The 18,472-nt window shown below is 43.9% G+C and overlaps 1 protein-coding gene across 5 annotated transcripts in view; it reads right to left on the bottom strand.

Moving 5' to 3' along the window:
- Nucleotides 1–7,270, bottom strand: part of LOC143936205 (ABC-type organic anion transporter ABCA8-like) — a 394,203-nt gene extending 386,933 nt beyond the window's left edge. For 2 of the 5 annotated variants that reach the window (XR_013263631.1, XM_077460612.1), the window contains exon 1: nt 6,965–7,265. The gene's annotated coding sequence lies outside the window, so the exon portion shown is untranslated. Of the gene's footprint in view, nt 1–6,964 lie in introns of all 5 variants that reach the window. The other 3 variants (XM_077460613.1, XM_077460614.1, XM_077460611.1) reach the window with 3 other exon arrangements.
- Between the last annotated feature and the right edge of the window lie 11,202 nt (nt 7,271–18,472).

Raw genomic sequence — 18,472 nt, 5'->3', positions numbered from 1 at the left:
AGTTGTCTAGGCTCCCCCCCGTAAGGATTTCTCACGTTCATGCGAGCTCCCTCGTATGGTGAGCAGTGCTTGCGGGCGCGCTCCCGTGATACAGCCGGCGGCTATAGCCACTCACTGTATCCCTCGGCCCTGCCCCCCGGCACGCCGCATCATTGGATGTGATTAACAGCAGCGCGAGCCAATGGCTGCGCTGCTTTCAATCCATCCACTGTAACCAATCAGCGGGCAGGCTGAGCGGCGAAGAGGATGTCGGGGGTAAGTGCGGGGCTTTCCAGGGGTCAGGTAATTAAAACGGGGGGCTGGGGGGGGGACCGGCATTGTCGGATGTTTTTTCACCTTAATGCATAGAATGCATTAAGGTGAAAAAAAATTTACCTTTACAACCCGTTTAATGATCAGTTTAAAAATACAAAGCATCAACAAAAAGATACAAAAATAAGTATTTTCAAATTAGTCACTAAACAGAATGCAAAATAAAACAAAACAAAAAAAAAACAAAGATACAAAAAAAAGCAAAAAGGTAAAAAAAAAGATACAAAACATCAAAAAAAAGATACAAAAACAAGTATTTTCAAATTGATCATTAACCACTTTGCGCCTGCGCTATAGCCAAAAGATGGCTACAGCATGGACGCTAACTGCCGGGAGGGCGTCCCTGGACATCCTCCTGTTTACTTCCCCTCTGCGCATCGCAGTGGGCGCGCATCGGGGAGGTTCTGTGCTGGCCGTGTCCCTTGGACACTGCCAGTCACAGATCGCTGTAAACCGCCAATCACAGCAGCCATTTACAGCGCGATCGGCGTGTCCAAGGGGAGATGATCTCATATGTAAACATATGAGATCATCTCTCATCGCCGGCTCCCCTCCTCACACAGACAGCTTGTGAGGAGGGAGAGATGAACCGCTGCAGAGATGCAGCGGTTAGTGAAAAAAAATAAAATAAATAAATAAATAAATAAAGTGCCCATCTGTCCCCACTGCCCCCACTGCCGTCTGTCCCCACTGCCCCCTGTCAGTGCCATCTGCCCCCAGTGCCCCCTGTCATCAGTGCCACCTGTCCCCAGTGCCCCCTGTCATCAGTGCCATCTGTCCCCAGTGCCATCTGTCATCAGTGCCACCTGTCATCAGTGCCACACAGTGCCACGTGTCATCAGTGCCACATAGTGCCATCTGTCATCAGTGCCATATCAGTGTCACGTGTCATCAGTGCCACATATTAGTGCCATCTATCATCAGTGCCACGTATCAGTGCCATTTGTCATCAGTGCCACGTATCAGTGCCATTTGTCATCAGTGCCGTCTGTCCCCAGTGCCACCTGTCGTCAGTGCCACCTGTCCCCAGTGCCACGTATAAGTGCCATCTGTCATCAGTGCCCCATAGTGCCATCTGTCATCAGTGCCACATCAGTGCCACGTGTCATCAGTGCCACATATTAGTGCCATCTCTCAGTGCCACGTATCAGTGCCATTTGTCATCAGTGCCACCTGTCAGTGTCACGTGCCATCTGTTATCAGTGTCACGTGTCATCAATGCCAGGTATCAGTGCCATCTGTCATCAGTGTCACATGTCATCAGTGCCACGTATTAGTGCCATGTGTCATCAGTGCCACGTATTAGTGCCATGTGTCATCAGTGCCATGTATTAGTGCCACGTGTCATCAGTGGCCCGTATAAGTGCCACCTGTCATCAGTGCCACATATTAGTGCCATCTGTCATCAGTGTCACGTGTCATCAGTGCCACATATTAGTGCCATCTGTCATCAGTGCCACGTATCAGTACCATCTGTCATCAGTGCCATGTCAGTGTCACGTGTCATTGTCCTGGTGCTCCAGGGCCTTCAAAAGTGTAATAAGTTAGATGTGTAATTTATGCTCCTAGAACACGTGATGGCGCTCCCTGCATGTTGGGCCTCTCTATGTGGCCAGGCTGTGGAAAAGTCCCACACATGTGGTATCGTAATACTCAGGAGGAGTAGCAGAATTTATTTTGGGGCATTATTTGTGGTATACACATGACAAGTGAGAGAAATTTCATTCCTATTACAATGACAATTTTGTGGAAAAAAATAAAATAAAATAAAAAATCTTCATTTTGCAAAGAATTGTGGAAAAAAAATGACAACATCAAAAACCTCACCATGCCTCTTACTAAATACCTTGGAATGTCTACTTTCAAAAAAGGGGTCATTTGGGGGGTATTTGTACTTTCCTGGCTTGTTCAGGTCGCAAGAAATGAGATCGGCCACCAGTACATCAGATGTGATCAATTTTGTATGATTTGCACCACAGCTTGTAGACTCTCTAACTTTCACAAAGACCAAATAATATCCACTAATTTGGGTTATTTTTACCAAAGACATGTAGCAGTATAAATTGTGGCCAAAATTCATGAAAAATAAATAATAATTTGCAAAATTTTATCACAGAAACAAAGAAAAAATAGTTTTTTTTTCAAAATTTTCGGTCTTTTTTCATTTATAGCGCAAAAAATTAAAAACCCCAGAGGTGATCAAATACCACCAAAAGAAAGCTCTATTTGTGGAAAAAAAAAGACAAAAAATAAATTTGGGTACAGTGTTACATGACTGAGTAATTGTCATTCAAAGTGTGAGAGCACTGAAAGCTGAAAATTGGTCTGGGCAGGAGGGAGGTTTAAGTGCCCAGTTGTCAAGTGGTTAAACAGAATGCTAAATAAAACAAAACAAAAGACAAGAAAAAACAACAAAGATACAAAAAAAAGCAAAAAAAAAAAAAAGATACAAAAATAAATAAATAAAAGATACAAAAACAAATATCTTTTTATTCATTTATTTTTGTATCTTTTGATGTTTTTTCTTTTCTTTTGCTTTATTTTGCATTCTGTTAATGATCAATTTGAAAATACTTGTTTTTGTATCTTTTTGCTTTTTTTTTTGTATCTTTGTTGTTTTTTGTTTTGTTTTGTTTTATTTTGCATTCTGTTTAATGATCAGTTTAAAAATACAAAACATCAACAAAAAGATACAAAACAAAAAAGCAAAAAGATAAAAAAAAAAGATACAAAACATTTAAAAAAAAAATACAACAACAAGTATTTTCAAATTTAATCATTAAACAGAATGCAAAATAAAACAAAACAAAAAACAACAAAGATACAAAAAAAAAAGCAAAAAGATACAAAAACAAGTATTTTCAAACTGATCATTAAAAGAATGCAAAATAACAAAACAAAAGGCTAGAAAAAACAACAAAGATGCAAAAAAAAAGCAAAAAGATACAAAAATAAATAAATAAAAGATACAAAACATCAACAAAAAGATACAGAAATAAGTATCTTTTTATTTATTTATTTTTGTATCTTTGATGTTTTTTCTTTTCTTTTGTTGTTGTATTTTTTATTTTTATTTTTGCATTCTGCTAATGATCAATTTGAAAATACTTGTTTTTTGTATCTTTTCGTTGATGTTCTGTATCTTTTTGCTTTTTTTTGTATCTTTGTTGTTTTTTGTTTAGTTTTGTTTTGTTTTATTTTGCATTCTGTTTAATGATTAGTTTGAAAATACTTGTTTTTGTATCTTTTTGTTGATGCTTTGTATCTTATTTTTTTTCTTTTTTTTTTTTTTTTTTTGGTTGCATTTAATGATTCTGAGGCTGAGCTGCTCTCCCATTCAATAATAAGTTGAGTACATTATGTAAAACTGAAAAGCCACGAGGGATTTCACGTCTCCAAAAAAAAAAAAAAATTCCCCATAAACTGGAGTAACTTCCCGGGAATGTCACACAGATGTTACTTCTTTCAGCAACCAGCCCAGATACATACAAATGTATTCAATGTAACAGAGAACTTCCAATGATTGCAGAGCTCTGCAAAACACATCCAGGGCCCCCAAGAGGCAGAAAATATCACCGGACATCCACCATACACTGCGAGATCTGCTGTCAGTGGACTGGCCCTTTACAGTGTAACTTTGACCAGAATGACGTACATGATGCAGCCGGTTAGTAATGAGAACACAGGAGCCCCCCCCCCCCCCCCCCCCCACGGCACAGTGTTATTCCCTGCTGACCTTGCTAGTAGATACATTATTGTTCCACTTCCTGTAACAGGGTGACAACGCTATTCATTCTGCAGTGAATTTGCTCAGCAGCGTGGTCACCCCATAGACAAGTAGTTTTAAACAGGTATGTACTGGCCATCGGGACTACCGGGAGTTTCCCGGTGGGACGATGGCTCCTTGAGCTGATTTTCATGACAGCCAGTGGCATCACTAGAGGGTGGCTCTTAGGGCTATAGCCACAAATCTGGTGCCCATAGCCCCGAGTCCCAGGGGATGCCAACCACAAGGCCATGGCCCACTACCAGGCCGTGGCCTATTTTCACCTGTAGGGCGACTCCTCGCAGCTGTGCGGCGGGCAGCACGGGAGAGAGCAGAGAAATGACATCATGTCTCACCGCCCATCCTGCATCACCGCTCTGTGGGGACCCTGATGTGAGGGGGGGCTCTCTGGGGATTCTTATGTAAAGCGGAGGCTCTCTGGGGACCCTGATATAAAGTGGAGGCTCTCTGGGGACCCTGATGTAAAGCGGGCTCTCTGGGGACCCTGATGTAAGGCGTAGGCTCTCTGGGGACTCTGATGTAAGGCGGAGGCTCTCTGGGGACTCTGATGTAAGGCGGAGGCTCTCTAGGGACTCTGATGTAAAGCGGAGGCTCTCTGGGGACCCTGATGTAAGGCAGAAGCTCTCTGGGGACTCTGATGTAAGGTGGAGGCTCTCTGGGGACTCTGATGTAAGGCGAAGGGTCTCTGGGGACTCTGATGTAAGGTGGCGGCTCCCTGGGGACCCTGATGTAAGGTGGCGGCTCCCTGGGGACCCTGATGTAAGGTGGAGGCTCTCTGGGGACCCTGATGTAAGGCGGAGGCTCTCTGGGGACCCTGATGTAAGGCGGGGGTTCTCTGGGGACTCTGATGGAAGGCGGAGGCTCTCTGGGGACTCTGATGTAAGGCGGAGGCTCTCTGGAGACTCTGATGTAAGGTGGACTGTCTGGGGACCCTGATGTAAGGCAGGCTCTCTGGGGACCCTGGTGTAAGGGGGAGGCTCTCTGGGGACCCTGGTGTAAGGGGGAGGCTCTCTGAGGACCCTGATGTAAGGGGGAGGCTCTCTGAGGACCCTGATGTAAGGAGGGGCTCTCTGGGGACCCTGATGTAAGGGGGGCTCTTTGGAGACCCTGATGTAAGGAGGGGCTCTCTGGGGACCCTGATGTAAGTGGGGGGCTCGCTGGGGACCCTGATGTAATGCGGGCTCTCTGGAGAACCTGATGTAAGGGGGGGCTCTCTGGGGACCCTGATGTAAGTGATATGTGGGGGGCTCTCTGGGGACCCTGATGTAAGGGGTTGCTCTCTGGGGACCCTGATGTAAGGGGTTGCTCTCTGGGGACCCTGATGTAAGGGGTTGCTCTCTGGGGACCCTGGTGTAAGGGGGAGGCTCTCTGGGGACCCTGATGTAAGGAGGGGCTCTCTGGGGGATCCTGATGCAAGGCTGAGGCTCTCTGTGGACTCTGATGTAAGGGGAGCTCTCTGGGGACACAGATGTAAGTGGGGAACTCTCACGAGACCCTGGGAAAAAAAAAGCCCTTTATTCTTACAGTGGAATGTTTTTACTTATGTTTTTTTTGCGCAAATTGCATATAGTTTATATACAGTTTTTGTGCATGTTTGCAAAATGAAAGTGGGCCGGTCTGGATGAAGTCCAGATACCTTAACTTTTTTTTATTTTATTTTGAAAAACAGTTTTAAACCTTGTTATTAATAAAAGCCAACCACTGTAAGAACCGCACCCCCCCCCCCCCCCGCCCACCACCATTCCAACCCCTGTAACTGTCACTTTTACTGGACATCTCAGCCAGTCACAGGAAGTTGGAAATGAACAGATCTAGTGTTGGGATCAACAAGGGATAGCACGAAACACAAACTGCCCCGTTAATGCTAGTGATAGAGCATATTCTAGATGTCACTTCGTATTTGCTCCTTAAATGAGCCCTCTTAGTAGAGAAAAAAAAAACACGGCAATCTAAAGCCGCGTACACACGGGCGGACTGTCTGGCCAACTTAGTCCGTCGAAACACATTTCAGCGGACAGTCCGCTCGTGTGTGGGCTTCAGCGGACTTTTTCAGCGTGCAGTCTGGCGGACTAAGTATTTCGGAATTTCCGTAATACTGTCCGTCGTACTTTGGTTTCAGCGGACAATCCGCTCGTCAGTATGCTAGTTCGACGGACTAAGAATGGCGCATGCTCAGAAAGGATTTACACGGCGAAAGGTTGCATTGCTGTGTATTGGACTTCCTATTTCTAGTCCCGTCGTTTGTGCTGTACACGTCATCGCGCAAGCTTTCGACGGACTGTTTGTGCATCCGTGTGTGGTCAAGTCCGTTCATTCGAAAGTATGACGGACTGTCCGTCGGATTGTATGATGGACTAAGTTGGTCAGACAGTCCGCCCGTGTGTACGCGGCTTAATCCTTCCCCACTTCATCCAAAATGAAATAAGATGTTCCAATATGCTGCAAGTGCCCCTGATGACCAATGACACTGATGATATATACACTGTTACATATTATACATACAATGTAACATTAGTTTCTATGTGTTGTATGTTCCCCGGATGACCCGTGATACAGACAGAGGAACATGTTCTATATAACATTACATGTGACATATACAATGTTACATTATTTCCCCACCCTAGCGTGTAAGCTCTTATGAGCAGGACCCTCTTAAACCTCTTGTATGTCTGTATTGTAATTGTATTTCTCTTCCCTTAAGATTGTAAAGTGCTGTGCAAACTGTTGGTGCTATATAAATCCTGAATAATAATAATAATTTCCCATAAACTTTTATTGGTTGGAAGAGTCGTTGCACAACCTGATAAGAGTAGCCGCCATTAAAGCATCAAATCTCTCCACCTCCTTGGCAGGAAATCCACTTACCTTGCGAGTCGGAGAGGATCACACACATACACGGCCGGCGCGATCCTCCTACACCCCACCATCTGTTCTTTCTTCTCCGCACCCAGCACAGCGTCGGTCTGAGGAGGTCACGTGACCGGGACACAGATGTGTCTGATGTTGGCGCAGCTCCCAGAATCCTCGCTGGGTTCGCTGTTCTCAATTGCGTGTGAGCCGGGAATGTCCAACAGGGACAGTTCTGATATTGTGCGGACCTCCAGCCCAGAACCGTCATCCACCATCCCATCCACATTCTTCATCTGATGGTTGGATGGATGGGGGGGGGGGGGGCAGAGGAAGCCAGGATCCCCCCACCCCCCTTTCCCAGAGGGGGATCTAACTCACAGATCTGAACTTTTGCACAGATTGGGCAATCAAAGCTATAAGGACTGGCCGGCTTTGTAGTCAGCATTGTGCAAGATACAGAAGGGACATTTTTACTGTATGGGGGAGGGGGGTCCTTAACCCTTGAGTGCTATCTGGACCTATGAATGATTTAGATTTTTTTTTCTTTGCATAATGCTGTGTTTTAGTAGGATGTTAAGCTTATTATAGTATAAAAGTTTTATTCATTTCCCTTTTTTTTAAATGTATGTTATTGTTATTGATTAGTTGTTAGTGGTTAGTTTTGTTTGTTATTGCATTTTAGTTTTGTTTGTTGTTGTGTTTTAGTTTTGTTTCTTGTTTTTGTTCCAGTTTTGTTTGTTTTTGTGTTTTAGTTTTTTTGTTTGTTGTGTTTTAGTTTTGTTTCTTGTTGTTTTGTTTCTTATTGTATTTTAGTTTTGTTTGTTGTTATGCTTTAGTTTTGTTTGTTGTGTTTTAGTTTTGTTTCTTATTGTGTTTTAGTTTTGTTTCTTATTGTGTTTTAGTTTTGTTTGTTGTTGTGCTTTAGTTTTGTTTCATATTGCGTTATAAGCCGGCCATTATATTTTAGTTTTGTTTGTTGTTTTTGTACAAGTTTTGTTTGTTTTTGTGTTTTAGTTTTTTTGTTTGTTGTGTTTTACTTTTGTTTCTTATTGTTTTGTTTCTTATTGTATTTTAGTTTTGTTTGTTGTTGTGTTTTAATTTTGTTATTATTGAAGTTAAGTTTTGTTTGTTGTGCTTTAGTTTTGTTGTTTGTTGTGTTTTAGTTTTGTTTCTTTTTGTGTTTTCGTTTTGTTTGTTGTTTTTGTTTTAGTTTTGCGTGTTGTTATGTTTTAGTTTTGTTTGTTGTTGTGCTTTAGTTTTGTTTCATATTGCGTTATAAGTCGGCCATTATATTTTAGTTTTGTTTGTTGTTGTGTTTTAGTTTTGTTGTTTTAGTTTTGCTTGTTGTTATGTTTTAGTTTTGTTTGTTGTTGTGCTTTAGTTTTGTTTCATATTGCGTTATAGGCCGGCCATTATATTTTAGTTTTGTTTGTTGTTGTGTTTTAGTTTTGTTTGTTGTTGTGCTTTAGTTTTGTTTCATATTGCGTTATAGGCCGACCATTATATTTTAGTTTTGTTTGTTGTTGTGTTTTAGTTTATGTTTGTTGTTGTGCTTTAGTTTTGTTGTTTGTTGTGTTTTAGTTTTGTTTCTTATTGTGTTTTCGTTTTGTTTGTTGTGTTTGTTTTAGTTTTGCGTGTTGTTGTGTTTTAGTTTTGTTTGTTGTTGTGCTTTAGTTTTGTTTCATATTGCGTTATAAGTAGGCCATTATATTTTAGTTTTGTTTGTTGTTTTTGTTTTAGTTTTGCTTGTTGTGTTTTAGTTTTGTTTGTTGTTGTGCTTTAGTTTTGTTTCATATTGTGTTATAGGCCGGCCATTATATTTTAATTTTGTTTGTTGTTGTGTTTTAGTTTTGTTTGTTGTTGTGCTTTAGTTTTGTTTCATATTGCGTTATAGGCCGGTCATTATATTTTAGTTTTGTTTGTTGTTGTGTTTTAGTTTTGTTTGTTGTTGTGCTTTAGTTTTGTTTCATATTGCATTATAGGCCGGCCATTATATTTTAGTTTTGTTTGTTGTTGTGTTTTAGTTTTGTTTGTTGTTATTGCATTTAAGTTTTGTTTGTTGCTGTGCTTTAGTTTTGTTGTTTGTTGTGTTTTAGTTTTGTTTCTTATTGTGTTCTAGTTTTGTTGTTGTGTTTTTGTTTTGTTTGTTGTTGTGTTTTTGTTTTGTTTGTTGTTGTGTTTTAGTTTTGTTTTTTATTGTATTTTAGTTTTGTTTTATTTTAGTTTTGTTTCATATTGCGTTATAGGGCGGCCATACATGGGTCGAATTTCTAAAGCGTTTTCTTTCATAAATCTTTTCTAAGAATTTTCATTTGAATTTCGTAGTGGGCTGCAGCAACAGCTGATTTTCGTGCGGCCTCCAAATTTTTAGTGATCGGGCATATTAGAAATTTGTTGAAAAACAAGCATTTTTGTAGTCAATGAGGGGAGAATTGTGCGAGAATTATAATTGAAAAAGAAATGTGCATGACTGCAAGAAAAGAAAATTGCCGAAAAGGAAAGAAGATTTCCGGCCACTAAAATTCTTTTCTTTCAAAAGAAAATTAATTTGGAATTCAACCCTGCATTTGTTTTTTTTGATTGTTGTGTTTTAGTCTTGTTTCATATTGTGTTTTCATGTTGTGTGTTGTTGTGTTTTAGTTTTGTTTGTTGTGTTTTAGTTTTGTTTCTTATTGTGTTTTCATGTTGTTTGTTGTATTTTAGTTTTGTTAGTTGTTTTTTTTTAGTTTTGTTTGTTATTGTGTTGTGCTTTGCTCTTCATTGAGTATAATTATATCTTAATACTTTAACCTTTGGGATTAACACACTGCCAACCATTCGCAGTAAACTTACTTCTAGCGGGCAGCAGATGCAGCCACATTAAACATACATGAACATTGCCGGCCTTCTTCTGGGTTTGGAGAATGTATGCATGCACCTGCTGATCCGTGCTGTCATTGGCTGAAGCACAAGTGTGTCAGCAGGTTTCTAGCCAATCCTGGCTAGAAATGGTCCTGTGGTCCTGTGTCTTGTTTGTAAACACAGACACAGGATCTTGTCGTTCTTCCCTTCCTGAACCCTTTTCGGTCCAGGAAAAGAAGAAAGCAAGACCTGTGAGTAAAAAGCAGCGCATTTACACTTGCACACACTTGTTAGGTCTATTTAACCCTTTAATTGCCCTGTCACCCAGCCAGTGCCATTAGACATACACCACCTTTTCCTGCAACTATTGTGTGCTCATTGGTGGACATTCCCCACCTTCCCCTCCAACCACTGTGTGCTCATTGGTGGACATTTCCGTCTTCTCCTCCAACCACTGTGTGCTCATTGGTGGACATTCCCCGCCTTCCCCTCCAACCACTGTGTGCTCATTGGTGAACATTCCCCGCCTTCCCCTCCAACCACTGTGTGCTCATTGGTGGACATTCCCCGCCTTCCCCTCCAACCACTGTGTGCTCATTGGTGGACATTCCCCGCCTTCCCCTCCAACCACTGTGTGCTCATTGGTGGACATTCCCCGCCTTCTCCTCCAACCACTGTGTGCTCATTGGTGGACATTCCACGCCTTCCCCTCCAACCACTGTGTGCTCATTGGTGGACATTCCCCGCCTTCCCCTCCAACCACTGTGTGCTCATTGGTGGACATTCCCCGCCTTCCCCTCCAACCACTGTGTGCTCATTGGTGGACATTCCCCGCCTTCCCCTCCAACCACTGTGTGCTCATTGGTGGACATTCCCCGCCTTTTCCTCCAACCACTGTGTGCTCATTGGTGGACATTCCCCGCCTTCTCCTCCAACCACTGTGTGCTCATTGGTGGACATTCCCCGCCTTCTCCTCCAACCACTGTGTGCTCATTGGTGGCCATTCCCTGCCTTCCCCTCCAACCACTGTGTGCTCATTGGTGGACCGCCTTCTCCTCCAACCACTGTGTGCTCATTGATGTACATTCCCCGCCTTCTCCTCCAACCACTGTGTTCTCATTGGTGGACACTTTTTACGCCTTCCCCTCAAACCACTGTGTGCTCATTGATGGACATTCCCCACCTTCTCCTCCAACCACTGTGTTCTCATTGGTGGACATTCCCGCCTTCTCCTCCAACCACTGTGTGCTCATTGGTGGACACTTTTTACGCCTTCCCCTCAAACCACTGTGGGCTCATTGGTGGAAATTCCCCATCTTCTCCTCCAACCACTGTGTTCTCATTGGTGGACATTCCCGCCTTCTCCTCCAACCACTGTGTGCTCATTGGTGGACACTTTTTTTGCCTTCCCCTCAAACCACTGTGTGCTCATTGGTAGACATTCCACGCCTTCCTCTTCAACCACTGTGTGCTCATTGGTGGACATTTCCCGCCTTCCCCTCCAACCACTGTGTGCTCATTGGTGGACATTCCTTGCATTCTCCTCCAGCCACTGTGTGCTCATTGGTGGAAATTCCCCACCTTCTCCTCCAACCACTGTGTTCTCATTGGTGGACATTCCCGCCTTCTCCTCCAACCACTGTGTGCTCAATGGTGGACATTCCCCGCCTTCTCCTCCAGCTACTGTGTGCTCATTGGTGGTCATTCCCCGCCTTCTCCTCCAACTACTATGTGCTCATTGGTGGACATTCCCTGCCTTCTCCTCCAACCACTGGTTGCTTTGGGTCATTGTCATTTTGAAAGGTAAACCTTCTTCCCATTGACAACTTTCTGCCTGGAGATGTCAGCAGATATTTCTCAAGAATGTGATGTAATTTGCCCCATCCATCTTTCTTCTATCCTGACAAGTGCTCCAGTCCCTGCTACAGGGAAACACCCCCATAACAGAACATTATCACCCCCCCCCCCCCCATAACAGGATATTACCTCCTCCAAGCGTTTCTGTGGGAATGGTGTTATTTGGATGAATTTTTACCAAACTGTTTGGTGTTGAGGCCAAATCATTCAATATTTGTCTTCTCTGACCCGAGCCCCTTTTTCTATGTTGCCCCAGAATCTTCAAGGTGAGTTTAAGCACTTGCCGACCAGCTCACATATACGGCGGCAAAGTGTCTCCTTCCCGCGAATTGGTGTACCTGTACAGCGACTCCTTTAAGAGCCAAAGCAGGCCTGTGGGCGCGCCGCACGGCAAGGGACCCGATGCGTGTGGCTGGCAGGTGCGGTGACCGTTGGCCACCTACAATCACGGGCACGAGAGCTAGAACAGGGATTTGTGTATGTAAACACACGAATCCCCGTTCTGAGAGGAGAGACAGATCTGCTGTTTGTAGTATTTTACGAACAGCGATATGTCTCCTCCAGTCAGTTCCCTCCCCCCACAGTTAGAAAGCACTCCCAGGGAACACATTTAACCCCTTGATCGCCCCCTAGTGTTAACCCTTTCCCTGCCAGTGACATTGACACAGTAATCAGTGCATATAGCACTGATCACTGTATAAATGTCAATGGTCCCAAAAAAGTGTCGAAAGTGCCTGATCTGCCTGCCGCAATGTCGCAGTCCCGGTAAAAATCACAGATCACCAGCATTACTAGCAACCCGCTAACCCCTTGGTTTTCCTCTCCTGTCTCTTTATTATCTTGTATTCTGCATTAATGCCGATCATCAATTAGATCTGTTTTTGTTATAATTAACATTGTAACAAATTCTAAAAGGCCAAAATGAAACATTTTTGTGTTTGTTTTTTTACAAATCCTTTCCTGAGTTATAAAGCTGCAAATTTCTTTCTTTACTGGTTTTATATCGTCTTTTTCTTTCGCCGAGAAATCCTTTAGAAGAAAAATAATCTTTTGAACAGCTAAACGGAATAATAGATCAATTGAATGTGATACTTGGAATCTTTCCTCCCTTCAAATGTATACACAATTGCAGTTGTTGATGGAGAGAATGAGAAGGTCTTCATCCTGCAGATGGAATGGATTGGCCTCCCGGAGTCGGAAAGGAATTTTTTTTCCCCCTTTCGATGAATAGGAGGGGGATGGGAATAGGGGACGGAGGTTGTTTTCCTGTCTGTACATCAAAACTACTAGAGACTCATATCGGCCACTGAGCTCGATAAGGAATTTCGGGCTTGCGTTGTCCTCCTCGACTTGTTAAGTTAAGTTGTAATCACCCAACTAAATTTGATAGTTAGGAGTACCTTGTCACTTTGACATCTCCCAAGGTTTTTGAGGACCTACTTTTCCAGGTCGAGCTGCAGCAGTGATATAAATGGATGGGATGTACAAGGATTTATCCACTGTGGTCAATATAAAACAATATTCTATGGGAATAAAAGTGTATTCCCACAGCTGCACACCAATCATTGTGTCAGCAAAGAAGAAATATGCCCAGGCACATAGCGAAGTGCCAGTGGAGAATTTCTGTTTAGCCAAATCCACAGATGGGGAAATCTTATTAGCCAAACCCATGGGCAGAGAATCCCTGTCAGCCTGATCTATGCGCATGCGCAGACGTGTGTGCACCGGCGTGCACGCCTGCCACTAGAGTGGCGCCAAGTGGGCTATATAAACACCTCTGCTGCACTAGGACCTTACCTCATGGTTTACAGATTTAGAGCGTTCTGCTACCTGCTTCTTGTGTTTGATCTCCTGTTGCCCTTCTGATCCATCTGACCATGCTTTTGCTCTACCTGAACCAACCCCTGGCTTGCTCTTCAACCATGTCTCTGCTTGATTCCTCTGTCTGCTTGCTATTTCCAACTCCAGCCTGAACCTGACTACTCTGCTGCCTACTACGGTGTTCCTGACGTGCTCCTGACTTACTCTTGCCTGACCCTGCTCTGCGATCCTTATACCTGCTGCCTGTGATCTGCCAGCCTGTGTCACGTACCTTAAGGCAGAGCCCGGAATGCAGGGAGCGGCCTCTCGTAGACCTCTGTCTCGGGAGGCCCTGGTAGAGATGACAGGGGCTCGGGAGCACAGAGGAGCACAAGTGCCTGACTGGACGGTTGATGTAGGAAGTAGCAGACCGTTGGTAATGGGAGGTGTCCTGTAGTCCAGCAGCGGAGTGCAGGTGATGGCAAGGTACAGCAGACTGCGGGAAGAGTCCTGTAGTCTGACAGCAGAGTGCAAGTGGCTTCAGGGTACAGCGGACAACGGGAGGAGTTCTGTAGTCCAACAGCGGAGTGCAGGTGCAAACAGGATATAGCGGGAAGTGGAAGGAGTCCAGTAGTCCGCAGCAAGAGATAAGAGGCAACAGGTCACAGTGGAAGACAACAGCCGGGTACGGTGGCGGACTGGGTGGTGTTCTGTAGTCCAGCAGCGGTAAACAGGAAACTGGCAGGTAACAGAGTAGTACAACGGTCCAGGTCAGGCACAGGCGAGCAGATCAGGTACAGAAACGAAATCCAGAAGAGTAGTCGGGTAGGAAGCCAAAAGCCGGGGGCAGGCAGCAAACAACGAAGTCAGGAACAGGCCGGGTTCAATATGGATCAGGATACGGATCAGGTGAATTCAGATACAGGATACCAGAGTACACGGGAAAGCAAGGATCCACTTTAAATAGCGCTATTGGCGCCAATTGTGTCAAACGGCCGCGCGCACCGCCGACCGCGATAACGCTCTTCTTACCGCACAGATGATCTTCTGCGTCTTACGCCGCTCGGATGCCGGTGAGAAGGATCTTCCTGACAGCCTGTCAAGTACCTGCTGCCTGTGACCTGCCAGCCTGCCCAATACCTGCTGCCCTGCGTCACGATCCAGCCTGCATCCAAGTACGCACAGACCCCTCATCTGCAGCCTTCACAATCTGACCTAGGCACTCATGCCACTCCAAGCCTTCTGTGCCTCCTATTTACCTTATCAGGGGTACCAGGCCAGCGTCAAGCTTCATCTCCAGGTACGGAACCCCGGCCATGTCATTATGAAGTAAAAGCAGCCTCCACTCACTCCATCAGAAACCATGCCCCCAACGTGTTTTGCCCCATTCCCAGGGTATAAGGTACCTCCATGATTAAGCCCCAAGGGCAGGGAGAAATGCGTTTGGGCATGGCTTCTGATGAAATGAGCTGTGGCTGCTTTTACTTCATAATGACATGGCCAGAGAGGTGTGCGGCTGTGGAAATACCCTTTTTATCTCCACAGTGTATCCTGAGTCTAGGTGGTCTCACTCCCAGCCTGCACCCATCTAGAGGCTTCCACCTCACTGCATTTTGGGTGACTGAGCGGGAGCCCCTAAGCTGCATTTAAAGTCAGAGAGAGAACAGGAATGTCTGATTGGTTGTCCTGGGTCAGTGGTGAAGAGATTACCTATTAGTCTAGCTAGGCATTACTTAGGAAATCAAATAATTGTATTTGTAGATACAGTATGTCAGCAAGCCTTGAAGGCGAACTCCAGCCAGTGTAGAGTGGGGGATGAGTGAACACTGCGGCCAGTTATTTATTGCTGTCTTTGACCCCACTAGGGAGATTTTTACTGACTTCCTGTCTTTGTGACACTTGTACAAGAAATGGAAGGTGTGGGTGTGAGCATCAAGGAGGCAGAGATAGGAATAAAGTCCGCAGTTTGTGTTTAAATCATATTGCTGTATCCCCTCTACACAGCTGCATCCATTTGATCCATTTCCCAAAATTGATCAAATTAATTATTTTCCTCAAAATTCTACCAACAATCCCCCATAATGACAATGTGAGAGAAGTTTGTTTGAAATCGTTGAAATCTGCAAATTTATTAAAAATAAAAAAATAAAAAAATCCCATGTACATAAGTATCACAGGCTCCTCCCATGTATATAAGTATCACAGACTCCTCCCATGTACATAAGTATCACAGACTCCTCCCATGTACATAAGTATCACAGACTCCTCCCATGTACATAAGTATCACAGGCTCCTCCCATGTACATAAGTATCACAGACTCCTCCCATGTACAGAAGTATCACAGGCTCCTCCCATGTACAGAAATATCACAGACTCCTCCCATGTAGATAAGTATCACAGACTCCTCCCATGTACATAAGTATCACAGACTCCTCCCATGTAGATAAGTATCACAGACTCCTCCCATGCACATAAGTATCACAGGCTCCTCCCATGCACATAAGTATCACAGGCTCCTCCCATGTACATAAGTATCACAGGCTCCTCCCATGTACATAAGTATCGCAGGCTCCTCTCATGTACATAAGTATCGCAGACTCCTCCCATGTACATAAGTATCTCAGACTCCTCCCATGTACATAAGTATCATAGGCTCCTCCCATGTACATACATATCACAGCCTTTGCTCAATACTTTGGTGAAGCTCCTTTGGCACCAATTACAGCCTCAAGTCTTGGTGATTATGATGCTACAAGCTCGGCACACCTATTATTGGGCAGTTTCTCCCATTCTTCTTTGCAGGACCTCTTAAGCTCCATCAGGTTGGATAGGGAGCCTTACAAGGACCTTTGTGGACCTAGTAGCTAGTGATTTGCAGACTGTACCTCAGTCCCTACACTGATAAAAGACTGCTGCAGAATAGGGCAGTAATCTGCAGCACAGCACAGCCCTGCACCAGCACCCTATATATTGTACACCTATACCAGTCCTTACAAGGACCTTTGTGGACCTAGTAGCTAGTGATTTGCAGACTGTCCCTCAGTCACTACACTGATAAAAGACTGCTGAAGAAACCAGCAGTAATCTGCAGCACAGCCCTGCACCAGCACCCTACATATTGTCCGCCGATCGGGCGAATCGCGAACACGCAAAATTCCCCACGAACCGACCACCGGGCGAACAGTTCGGCCATCCCTAGTGCACTTCTTTTATTTATCAGTGTAGTGACTGAGGGACAGTCTGCAAATCACTAGCTACTAGGTCCACAAAGGTCCTTGTAAGGATTGGTATAGGTGTACAATATACAGGGCTGTGGTGCACTGCTGCTGACTGCTGCCCTATTCTGCAGCAGTCCTTTATCAGTGTAGGGACTGAGGGACAGTCTGCAAATCACTAGCTACTAGGTCCACAAAGGTCCTTGTGAGGACTGGTATAGGTGTACTATTTGGTGTGCAGTATATAGGGGTGTAATACACGTATAAAATACTTGCACATATAAAAAGCATAGAATAGTGCATTTCCACTGTGCAGCATTGTGAATGCTGAGCGGTTCTGCAGCGATACTACAAAGAGTGACAAACGCAATAAAAAAAGTATTATAACTGGTGTGATAGACCAGTGGCCCCCAAAAACAACAGATTGAAGCGGGGTGTTTTATACCTTCTTCCACATACATACTGCACTTCTCTAGAGACTATTGTCACAGGGTCATTTAAAAAATGCTCTCGTCTTTTTGACCCCTCCTGCCAACCAAACCTTCCCCTTTTCAATTTTTTATTTTTATTTTTTTTAATTTTTATTTATATTTTATATTTTTTATATTAATTCTGCATTATATATATTTTTTGTTTCAGAAAATAATGCATCTGCCCCTGAAGAGCGAGCAATAGACTCGCAAAACGCGTAGGGCACGATCGATGCTTCCTGTTATGTTTACACTGCTGGGCACTTTTTGCAGTGTGTTACTACTGTTTACATAGTGTTTTATTTACGCATGTACAATTTCTACCTCCTATGATGATGTCCTTGACTATTGTTTAAATTGGTTTGATGTTCCGAAACACTTAAGTGTGACAAACATGCAAAGGAACAGGAAATGAGGAAGGGGGCAAACACTTTTTCACACCACTGTACGTGTTTGATATACTAGAGACCGCTGACCGAGTGCTTTGTGCAGCCTGTGCTGGACGTCCTGGTTCCTTCCTTCTGCGGTTCACTTGCTGCGTCCCCTCAGTCCCCGACTTGGACACTTTCTGCTGCCGCCGTCTTGTCATCAGTTTTTGGAGACCTAGCCCAGCGGATTGGTAAGTAGGAGGCTCTCGTCTTTTTGACCCCTCCTGCCAACCAAACCTTCCCCTTTTCAATTATTTTATTTATTTATTTTTTTTTTTATTTATATTTTATATTTTTTATATTAATTCTGCATTATATATATTTTTTGTTTCAGAGAATAATGCATCTGCCCCTGAAGAGCGAGCAATAGACTCGCGAAACGCGTAGGGCACGATCGATGCTTCCTGTTATGTTTACACTGCTGGGCACTTTTTGCAGTGTGTTACTACTGTTTACATAGTGTTTTATTTACGCATGTACAATTTCTACCTCCTATGATGATGTATATATATCAATTGTTTCTACCAATGTAAATCAATTTTATTATTTAATGGATGTGTATTCAATGTAATGACTTGATATTTATCTTTGCTTGTGTTCTTAACTGGGCCACTATGCCGGGTAACGCACATTTATTGCTGTTCCCATTGGTTATGCAACATTTTGTAATTAATAAATTGACCTTATTGCATTTTTTTGTGAACGTTTGCCAAATTTCTCCCACCTCACTCAAAGTCCTAGGGCTCTTGTTCTTTTTTGTGTATTGTAAGGATGGAGGTGGTAGAATGGTTTTTCCAGACCCTAACTTTTTCTTGCTCACATTAATCCGGGTGGAAGACACCCAATTTGCCCACAATCCGGTCTGTTTAAACTGCTGGCAAGTGTTCACTATCTCATCCAATACATCATTT

The sequence above is a fragment of the Lithobates pipiens genome, unplaced genomic scaffold, assembly GCF_037356315.1.
Source record: "Lithobates pipiens isolate NorthernLeopardFrog02 unplaced genomic scaffold, aLitPip1_a1.2 Scaffold_28, whole genome shotgun sequence".
NCBI lineage: Eukaryota > Metazoa > Chordata > Amphibia > Anura > Ranidae > Lithobates > Lithobates pipiens.
Note: the sequence above shows the minus strand (reverse complement) of the source record. Positions and strands in the feature narration are given on the sequence as shown.